The sequence below is a fragment of the Carassius carassius genome, chromosome 46, assembly GCF_963082965.1.
Source record: "Carassius carassius chromosome 46, fCarCar2.1, whole genome shotgun sequence".
Classification (NCBI taxonomy): domain Eukaryota; kingdom Metazoa; phylum Chordata; class Actinopteri; order Cypriniformes; family Cyprinidae; genus Carassius; species Carassius carassius.
Genome location: NC_081800.1, coordinates 20,520,332 through 20,532,013, shown reverse-complemented (window position 1 = coordinate 20,532,013; position 11,682 = coordinate 20,520,332).

Below are 11,682 nucleotides of genomic sequence, written 5' to 3'. Positions count from 1 at the left end.
AGAATTACAATTATCCTTATTTTTTAGCAACAATGTCATAAAAACTCACTGAACTCTGTCCTTGCATCAATTCCTCGATGCTCCTACTGCTATCTGAGACATGTCCTGCCACAGCTGTGACCTTGTTTTCAGCAGAAACATTGTGTCATGAGCATTACATCTGTTGCCTCTTCAGCATACACATCAAATTAGCTCATAACACTCTTCTGTTTGCAGGACCTGAGTGCATCTGGGTGCTCAGGAGCCTCGTCTGACATGAATTGTGCATGGTGATGTCAACAGAAAACCGTGGTGTTCCTGAACAGAGTTTTGTGTGTGTGTGTGTGTGTGTGTGTGTGTCTGGGGGAATGAAGTGACATCATCTCATTTTGGCCATGAAATCATTCCAGTGCATTAAGAGCATTGCATCATGGGATCACATAGAAAGGGAGCACTAGGAGTTTACACATGCTGGGAAGGAGACAGCGGTGCCTGTTGGTCCCTTGATCTGGTCTTTAAACGTCTGTCATCATGTTGATGTCGACCGATAAAGCCTTGATCATTCTGTAAGGGAGGAGAAGACGATAAGAGGTGAGAATCTGTGGGAGGGAGGAAGTGTTCATGAGAAGACATTATCGTGAGAAAGTATGAGGGCAGATTTTTAGTTTCTGAGGGTTTCTTTCACACCATGGTGAGTGTTGTCAGTTTAGGTGTAAAGGGTAGATGATTGTGGCTTGTCATTTCTGATTTTCATGTCTGACCAAATGAGCGAGTTTATCTAACATGTGATACACTCTTGATTAGAAGGAGGATTTTCAATATCTCAAGGGTTGCTAGACAGTGCTATTGAGTGATTTAAAATGGTTAAGGGTTTCAAATCAACAACTAAGAGAGGTAAAGATGGACAGACAAAGATACAGGCAGGGCAAGAGGTCACCACCAAGTCACACAGGGGCTGTCCAGTGAGGAGAGATAATATATTCTCTTAAATGATAACACATGCCAATGCATTCAATACCCAAATGCTTCCTTTAAACTAGATAGCAGATCAGAGAGAGAGAGAGAGAGAGAGAGAGAGAGAGAAACTTTTCAGATTAAAACAAAAGAGTGTACTTGGAATGAATGTAAAAACCTTTTATTTATAAATTTTTGGCTTTTGTTTACTTTATCATCATGCACTACGCTGATGTAGTAACTGATCACCCACACAAAATCAAATCTGGTGAAATCCGTCCACATTCAGGTCTCCAGTCTGACCCTGTGATCAGATTATCTGAGACGGATGTTATTACCAGGGCTACAATGACAACAGAAAGTTGTAGAGATATAGAATGAGAGCATAACAGCTAGAGAGAGTTTGAAATAGAGATGGAGAATCATTTATTACTAAATCACCCCACAAAAGGCCCATTCACTCAAGTCACATGAAATCATTGGAAACACAGAGAAGGATCATGCTGAGGGATGGGATATATAGAGGGGTGATTCAGGGGGAAGGGACTGTTAAGGCTCAAATAAGAGAAAGAAAACACTTGTCTTTTGAGGGTTAATACGGAAGTGGTTTCTGTATAATTGGAGATACAGAGGATGCACATTTCCTCTCTGCTACAGTACATTTCTTTTTATGGTAACTGTTTCCTGGAATAAAAGAAAACCAAAACAATATTTTATGGATGTCCAATTATTTGGATATAACTGGAAATATTTGTTCTCTTTGCTAAGAATTAGTGCATAAAGTAAGAGCACAGGTTAATTTCTGTGTTGAATCCAGGGCCATTGTTTTCTTTAGTGCACTTTTTTTTTACATTCTCAAAGAGATGCTTGTAAATTTGGCACCCTGGGTGGTGATAACAGGTCTTGGTTTATTTTCCCATAAGAACACCTGTTGTGTTTAGTTTGGCAGTGTTATCCAGGACTGTTGGTTTTGCTTTGGAGTTCCTGTTTTGGAGTAAATGGAATGAGAGGAGAGAGTCAGAGCTTTATTGCCAGAGGGTGGGTTTTGATTATAATATTGCTAAAGAATAAGTATAGTAATATTGCTAAAAAATATTTTGTGAATTGTTTGCATAGTACCATAAAACTTTATATATATATATATATATATATATATATATAGACCTCAGGCAGTACGGGTCGGAAGCAACACATCCAGCACCATCACACTGAACACTGGGGCCCCCCAAGGATGTGTGCTGAGCCCCCTCCTCTTCACTCTACTGACCCATGGCTGCACACCAGCACACAACTCCAACCTCTTTATTAAGTTTGCAGATGACATGACTGTGGTGGGTCTCATTAGCAACAAAGATGAGACAAACTACAGGAGCGAGGTGAGCCGCCTGGCCAAGTGGTGCAGTGACAACAATCTCTCTCTGAACGTGGAGAAGACAAAGGAGATTGTTGTAGACTTCAGGAGAGCACACACACAGCACGTTCCTCTGACCATCAACGGTGCGACTGTGGAGAGAGTGAGCAGCACCAAGTTCCTGGGCGTGCACATCACAGAGGACCTCTCCTGGACTGAAAACACAGCAGCACTGGCCAAGAAATCACAACAGCGTCTCTACTTCCTATGCAAACTGAGGAGAGCCAGAGACCCACCCCCCATCATGTACACCTTCTACAGAGGCACCATCGAGAGCATCCTGACGAGCTGCATCACTGTATGGTATGGCGCCTGCAACGCGTCCTGCCGAAAGACTCTGCAACTCATAGTGAGAGCAGCTGAGAAGATCATTGGTGTCTCTCTCCCCTCCCTCCAGCACATTTACGGAGCACGTCGCAGGTGATCCCACCCACCCATCACACAGCTTCTTCAGCCTGCTACCATCAGGGAGGAGACTGCGGAGTCTCCAGGCCAGGACCAGCAGACTGAAGGACAGCTTCATCCACCAGGCTGTCAGGAAGCTGAACTGACTCCCGAACTTGCCCCCCCTCCCCTCTTCTGCCCCAGGCACCACTGAACTATGAACTCCCCCCCCAGACCCCCCCCCCCCCCCCCACTAACATACGATGACATGCACCAGTCACTTTGTGCAGCATTGGTCTGCTCACTACCTCATTCTCTATGGAACTGACATCATTCCACTACCTCATAAGTCAGTTAAATAAAATAACTGCTCTTGAGCCCTTTGTCACTTTAATCAGACTTAATAAGCTTTTGATTTTGCACTAAAAAAACCTGTTATCTGCACTGTTGTTCACTTCATTGATTTGCACTCTATCTGCCTTTTGCCTTGCGCTGCTTTATTTAACTTTATTTAAAATTTTATTATATGTCTTTTTTAACATTCCCTTATTGTATAGTTGTATCTACATTTTAAATCTTTATCTAGATTTTTAGGCTTTAATGTTCATTTTGTCTGTGTGCGCCGGGGGTCTGAGAGTAACGCAATTTCAATTCTCTGTATGTATGTACTGTACACGTGGAAGAATTGACAATAAAGCAGACTTGACTTGACTTGATATATAATTAAATATTTACATCATTTAAAATTAAAGTATTAAAGTAAATATAAATATAAATATTAAACTAATATAAATATAAATATTAAAGTAAATATAAATATATAAAAATAAAATTATGAAAATAAATGCAATAACACACACACACACACACACACACATATATATATATATATATATATATATATATATATATATATATAATTTGTATTTTTTTATTATTTATTGTTGAAATGAAATTTCAGAACAACTCGTAGCTGTTAAAAATTATTACGCAAGTTATACAGTGTAATGCAAATAATCTCAGAACAGAAATAAGTGCACCGATCATAAGACCAGCATGCTTTCGAAGTTGATGTATCTTTACTTGAACTCAGAGTGGAGGAAGTGTAGTGTTAAACACATTCAGATTTGAACGGATTTACTGCTAAAGTCTATATAACAGTCAGAGGGGGTTAAAAAAGACACAAGCAGGACAGCCACTGTTTCCGGTCTCTAATGTTTTGATTTGTCCAGCACCTCTCCGGTTCCACAGTGGTCATTACATCCCAGCAGGAGACACTAACCAGGTTATCGGTGGGAAAACAAGCCCAACATGGACTCGACAGGTGACGGTGGGTCCTAAGGGACGACTGGGTGTCATAATACCCCATGGCTTCTCCTGTACGGATCCCCTGCCTGTAATTAATTACAATTTGCAATGAGCTCATGATGATATTTATCAGGTCTCCCCAGGGCAGGGGGGGATCATGTGATCATGTTATGCTCTTTGAGAATAAAAGACATCTGGGCTGTATGCCTTGAGAGTGTGCTGTGAATCATAATTTTATCACAACTATGATAAATGTTTGTAGTCATGGGAATGGAAATGGGCTCTATTCCGAGCCGAAGCGTATATATATAAACTGTATGTTTGTGTGAGAGCACATCAGTGTCCTTGGCTAACATTTATAAACCAATGAGACCATCCTTCCTTCAGTTCATCCTGTAAATAACATTACTCAAATCCTCTAAAATTAAAATGCTCCGGTAATTACTGAAGAGATCCACTGCCTTTTATGATCGTGGATAACCTCCCTTCATCGCTGTGCATAAATCAGCGGACTGAAGTCCCCATATCAGCAAATGTTCTGCATAAGTGAGTCCTCATCAGGATTGATTCTTAATTTCATCACTCTTATTTGCTTGTAATGCTGTCCTGGTGAAGCCGAAAACTGTAGACGGGTAAAGCGTGGGGGATTCCGACAGGCACGGCTGGAATTTAGGGTCAATGCACCACTGCTGACCGTGTCCATGATTTAATGCCATTTTTGAAGGGGGGATTTAAGATAAAGCACCACCAGCCGCCTAATCTCTTTTCTCTTTTTTGCATTGCATCGCCCGTCACCTGTGCCCACTTGGCTGGACGGTCGACCCAAATACCTCTAAGGGAGATGTATCTCTCCCTGCGCATCCTCTCAACAGTGGGATTTCATGTTGCTAGGCTGCTCAGGGTACTCATTTATCTCGCTCTCCCAAAACGAATTCCTGGGGACTTCAGAGGAAAGGCTCGAATCGCTGCAGATTTACGCTATACTCCCATGCTGGCCGGCTTCCAGAAGAACTGATAAAACAATTTCAATGGCAACCCAATCTCGCCTACACAGGATCCAGCTCAGAGGGAGGGTCAAGAACGGCTTTTAGCCACCATAAATTCTCAGGCGGTAATTCGAGCTGGCTTGAGATGTTAGGGTTTGTTCCTGATTAGTTAGTGGCCTTCCACAGAGTCTGTATATTACATATCCACACCATCTAAAGCACATGTTCTTCTCTTCTCTGTTTAGATACAGGAAACTCAACTCCACAGGAAAGAGGTGGATTCTTGGCATGCATCATTGGCATGCATCACAGAAATACCATTAAAGGTGTGAGGCTTGGCATGGCTGGTCTTTAACTGGAAAGGAAAGATAACATGCATGTCAAATAAATTTTTTACACCGATTCCATTTTTTAGTGGTGCTTAACCATGCAAAAGTCATTACCATGATGCTAGGCTGTTGCTACGCAGCTGCTAAGGTGTTTTGGACTACTTTTTAGGCCAGCTGCTAGGGTGTACTTGTGGTTTCTAGGTGGTTGTTTACTAGCTTACTAGATTTGTGAAACTGAGGTCGTTAGTATAAAAGACATAAGAAACAAAAGTGAATGTTGTTTAAAAGCATCCCCTAAATACTGTTCACTACACATAGATCATTTAAAGAAATTAAAACTCAGCAAAGTTGCATTAAATTGTTCAATTTTATTCAGCAGAGTTGCATTAAACTGTTCAAAGGTGTCAGTAAATACTTTTTTCTCAAATAAATGCAGACTTGGTGAACAAAAACTTTTTTTCACAAACAAAAAATTGGACCCAAACTTTTGAACAGTAATGTAAGTTACCGAATGTGATCTCTTAAAACAAATTTTGGCTATAAATCATTCATTCATATTTATTGCATACCTCACTCAGCAGCTAATGTAATCATAACATTCACCATTATACCATAATATCAAACATTAAAGCATGATATAAATTTCCCATATGTAATTGACACTGAAAAACAGGAACAACTAATCAAAACAGATGTTTCACACTAAATCCGGTTACCATATTTGAACTGAATGATCCAGAAGTGTTAACGGAAGAACTGTGTTGTGTGTTATGGCTGGGAAAATAAATGATCATTCTCATTTCCTTCTCATCCATCAACAGCTGAGGTGGCACAAAGCCTGTTTTAATATGAGAAGTGGTGTTCTCACACAGCAGGTGGAATCTGTTGTCACTGAAAATATGTCAAATTAATTTTCAGGATAAATTTATTAGACTGAAATGAGCGGGTAAGTTGTAAAGAAAACAGTTGGCAATGTTTAGTCTTCACGAAGGATCCTGTCTCATGATATGTGCCATGGTCTAATTGTTTAACATAATTGGTTATGGACATAGTGGATGAAATGAAATGCTAGAAGACTTGCAGTATAATTCTGTGTAAGATGAGCAGAGCACATTTAAACACTCACCAAAAAATATGCCCTCTAATTCTGTCTTCTTGCAGGGCTTGAGTCGAGGCATGCATGCTTCATTTAATTAATCATTCCCTTGTTGTTTCCCTCCAGTGTGTTCGTCCTCTCCTCAAGAGCTCTAGTCCTTTGTGATGATGGATGTCTTGGGGAGTGAGAGGTCATAAGTTTCTCTTTAATGTATAGTCACACTCTTCCCTGTTAGGTAAATCAAAAATCTTCTTTGTAAATGGGACTGAAATTCGTATTTGGCGAAAAAATAAAGATAAAATTCAAACAAAATACAACTTAATATAATTGCTAAGTTTTAGGAAGGCTCAATAATTAACCAGTTCAATAATTAACCAGCTTGCTCAAGGCAAAAATGCCACTTAAAGTAACAAAAAATGCACCAGACAAGGGGACAAAAATTGCTCCTTAATAAAAAAAACAAGACCTTGGTTCAAAAATAACAATTCAGGTGACTCGTGCTTCCATTTGTTGTCCCAGTCTTCAAGGACTTTTCTTCCTGAAACATCTTTTTTTTTTTTTAAAGGATGGCAAAAAAGTGGGCATTGATTTTAATGGCTTCTAAAACTCATGCTGGGATAATGAATGTGGATTTGCTCACTGTGTCTACCCAGCATGAATGCTCTCTGGGTGGAATAGATGTGTGGAAATAACTGGTGCTGGAGGAGCCTTTCCCTAAAACAAGAAGCTGAGGAATTTCAGTCATGAAAAGTAATTAAATATAAATTCTAAACAGCCACAAGAAAAGACTTTAAAGCTCACTGTGTCTTTTGAGGAATGTTGATTGAAATGTTAACAGCATTAAATTCATTCAAACAGCTGGAAATAACAAAAGCAGATTTTGAATGCATATTCTGGTATTTAAGTAAAACTGTTGAGTACTTTTACACAGTAAGCAACCTGTCTAGTCTAGATAAAGTGAAAACAATTTTGAAGCATTATTTTAAATATAAAATGTGTGAGCAATAAAACAGTCCCTTTTGCATGTGTTCATTTCTTCTCAATGAGGAATGAATCACCATTCAATATGCCAGAATAAACTTCAGGGGAAATCTAACACTCTATGACTATAAAAAAAAAAGAGCATTTCTTGGAAAAAAAATGGAGGACTTTCAGAATTTCTGTTGTTGTCAGCATATTTTTCCCCTATCTATACCTAACAGCATTTTTTGCATCAAGAAGAGTTAAAAAAAAGATTATTTTTATTGAAATGAAAGCAGAACTTCCCTTCTGAGATCCAATGACCTGCGAAGTTTCAATTGTGTAACTTTGGTCACCCAGACGTGTCGAATTACCCTTCAGGATAAGATAAGACTAAATAGCTTGTGTTTGGACGTTTTATTTTTGGCAAGTGTCAGCTACGTCGACTACATGTCCACTTCACTTAATCTAGCATTCCTCAAACTGTGATATGGTCCTCCTGAGGTCACCAGGCTTATGAGCTCCTCACTAGGGTCAGAACAGGTCAAAATATCATGCTTTACCACAGGACGTCCTGCTCCTTATTTGAGTCTTGATTTGAGGACACATTACACTATACCAGGTTGACAACTGATGCTCAGAGTTCACCTTTTCTGTAGGGATGGGTGATACCACTTATATTAATGATACTTGAAATTATGTTTTTGTGATTTCGGACAATAAAATTAGCAACAATTATAGCTTATATATACTGCCAGGCAAAAGTATGGAATAAATAAAAGTCTCTAATGTTGACAAAGGCTGTAATCAGTATTATGACATTTTTTTTATTTGATTAAAAATACTGTGAATTTCTGTAAAAAGAAATATTATGACAATTTTAAATAACTGTTTTCTATTTTAATATATTTTAAAATGTCATTTATTCATGTGATGGCAAAGCTAAAGTTTCAGCAGCCATTACTCCAGGCATATAGTGCTCTGATGATATAAAACATGAATGAAGTTTAGACTTTGTAATGGGATGTTAATTTGCAAAAGCAATGAGGACGAGGAAAGATACATAACAGAATAACGCTGTTACTCTCTACCATGCGGTACCTATGTTTATTCTATAGTTTTTTCCCCAAAAAACATTCCAATATGACTCCAGACATTAGAGAGAAAACAGAAAGGAAAGGAGGGGATGATGAGAACAACATAAGAGAGAACATAATTCCTCTTCCCCTTCCTGTACTTTTTCATTCATAGTGCATGTCAGTTTGCATGTTTTGCAAGAGAGCACAGATATATGCATTTGTGATCTGCTCAAACATGTGACCGTTCCAGGGCAGAGATGCAGATAACATCTAGGGCCTATTCTTTGACCTTGCGCTGTCTTCATCAATCAAACATGGTGTGGTGCACCAAGACCTAATCACATATACACAAAAGGAGGGGGGGGGGGGCTATGGAGGTGAAATTATTGCTTTTTAGGCATAAACTTTGTCATAAAATGTAAGTTTTCCAAGGCACAGCCATGACTGAAGGGAATTTCCCAGATATTTAATTCTCACTGCACAGAAATGCAAACTAGGCCTCATTATATTAGACCTGGACATCCTCCAGTAGATGTGAACATTTAAGCTGACGTTCACACCCTCCCAGAAGTTGTGAGAGGGACTAAGCATTCACATACTTTCTCGTAAGAAAACTTTGTCTTTTCAATTACACAGATTGATTTGGCCACTCATTATCATGTGACCTTAGGAGAAATACTCAGACAGACAGCAAGCAGATCCTATCTCTCGTAGACACATACACAATTTGTCTGCCTCATTTTCCTCAACACTCATCCTCACAGTCATTGCTGTAAGTATCTTCTGCATGAACTTGTGGGCACAGCATTATTCTGAGCATGTGTGTGTGAATAACTAACCAGTTTCATTCATCAATAGGAGTCTGTTTTGGCTCCAGCAGGGGAGGTGGTGATGGCTTGGGCAGTAGGGTTGTAGCGTCACTCACCACAAAGACTGTGGGAACTATTCTTTTCTGTTTTCCTTCAGTTAAGTTGGCCATTGTAGGGCAAGCCAAACTAGGTCTCGTGCCGACTCCCCAGGTAAGGGTCTAATCAGCTCAGCTGGAGACTATGGAAATAAAATGACTCAGCTCAGGTTTACACAATGGAAAAGACATATACCCACCCGACCAGAGACAGGTCATGGTTACGGCCCCTCCCCAAAGGATTAGTGAAACAGTGGTTCTGCTTACAACATGCTCTTGGTCAAGGCATAGCAGTGAGACAGAGCTTTTACAACTTAATGGCATGCAGGGACCTCTAATAGGGTAATTTAAGGATAATAAGGCAATCTTACTATTTCAACCATGGAGCCCCTGTTCACCTATTCACCTATCCTTATGTCACCCCTCCTTAATTCATATTTTTTTTTAAATGTGGTCAGGACACACCTGGAGAACAGTAGGGCTTAGATAAAGCACACCTGTGGAATTCAACATCTTCGCCTGCTGGGAGAGATTTGGGATTAGCTACCTGCCAATTCCCTTTCCTTCAATCTTTAATGATACAAAAGAAGCAGGGTTCCTTTTTTAATCGCAAACTCAATGTGCTTTATATGTAGACTTATTTATAAGACAGAGTATTTGCTGGTGGTGTGGGTGGAAATCATCTGGGTTTAAGGCCTTGTAGTTATGCAATCTTCTCCATAGTGTTGGACCTAACTACACCAAAAGTAAAGCACTCCATGGGATTTAACTTGGAATGCTGAGCGCTTTCTTATCAAAAGAGTAGGAGATTTTGACATCTGAGAGTGCAATGTGTTTTCAATTGAAAGCTCTCATTTCTCACTCTTATTCAGCAAGTTGTTGTAGTGGAAGTTAGAATCTGTCGCCATCTTGCATAGTTTTTGTTCACTTCATCTTATTTTTGCTTGCCTAAAGATTTGCCTCACATTGGATTTCTCAGATCTGTTGTTTTGAATATTCTGGGATTCTACATACCTTTTGTTTATCTTTATATGTTTAAACAAGTCCTGCTTATACTTTTTTAGCTTCTCTAGGCAGCATGTACATTCAGGTGTAGGATCCAATGCAAATAAAAATAAATCATAACTAGGTGATCTAATCTTCCTATCCCCTTCTCTTAGCCCTCCCTGCATTAATTCTGTAGCAGTCAGTGTTGACTGCACCACAACAGAGAGAGATGGAAGCAATTAAGGAAAGTATAGGAAAGCAAGGAAACATTTCAAAAGACAGAGCACTCAGCGGTGGGATCAAAGCAACCCTGTCTTGGTGCCTGCCAAACCACTGATCAACTGTTTGAGACTCTGTGAAACATATGAGATGGGAGGTGATATGAACTTGAGCATGGATGAGAGGATAGATGGCTTTACTGTGGTGTGATCGGCTGTTTTGGTGGGGAACCATAAATGCCAGATGATATTACAGTTAATGGAAGAGCCAAAAGACTTGAATTTGAAGACCTGATGTAGATGTAACTGAGGGACAAACTCTGCACTGAGCTGAACAGGACAAAGACGTACCTAGCTCTAGTGGTTGCCTGGAATTACATCAGTAAACCTGGCTGTCCACCAAGTTTATAAACTCCCTCATTCAGATTTCCCTAAGTCCCTGAGTTCTTACTGAAATTAGCTTTACATCATGCATCATATATCTCTCTCTCAAATTCTTGCCTGTGTTGGCTACATCTTTTACAGTCTCCAATAATGCTGATATCAAAATTGAATACTCTGGACCTTCCCCAAAATCCCCAGCCTTAGCACAGGGTCTACAGCCAGAACATGACAGGATGGGTTAGCCATGAGTGCGTATGCTCTCCTCACAGATTCCAGCTTAGCAACCAGCTTGCTTACACTCCAAACTTCTAGCTCACGCACACGTTCCGAGCTCTGGCCAAGAGTCTAAATATTCTGTTGGGAAAAAGGGAAATGGTGGTGTGTGTGACTGTAGGGGGCTGGGAGGCTTCGATTGGTGGACGGCACTAAGACAGGCGGGGGTCTGAGCAATGATGGCTCTCGTGGCTGTGTGAACCGCAAGGGGAGCTATGCCCAATTGATAATGTAAGCCAGACCTCTGGCAAATGGTGGAGCAGGACTTTTCACAGCAGAGAAAAAAGAAATGAGGGATATACATAGAGAAGAGGAGAATAGTAATATGGGGTTCCTCTTGTTTTCTCTTTGCCATGGCTGTGGAAATCACAAACAAAAGTTAATGTGATGTGAGATCTCTTCCTTAAAGTTTATTTCTTTACATCCTCCA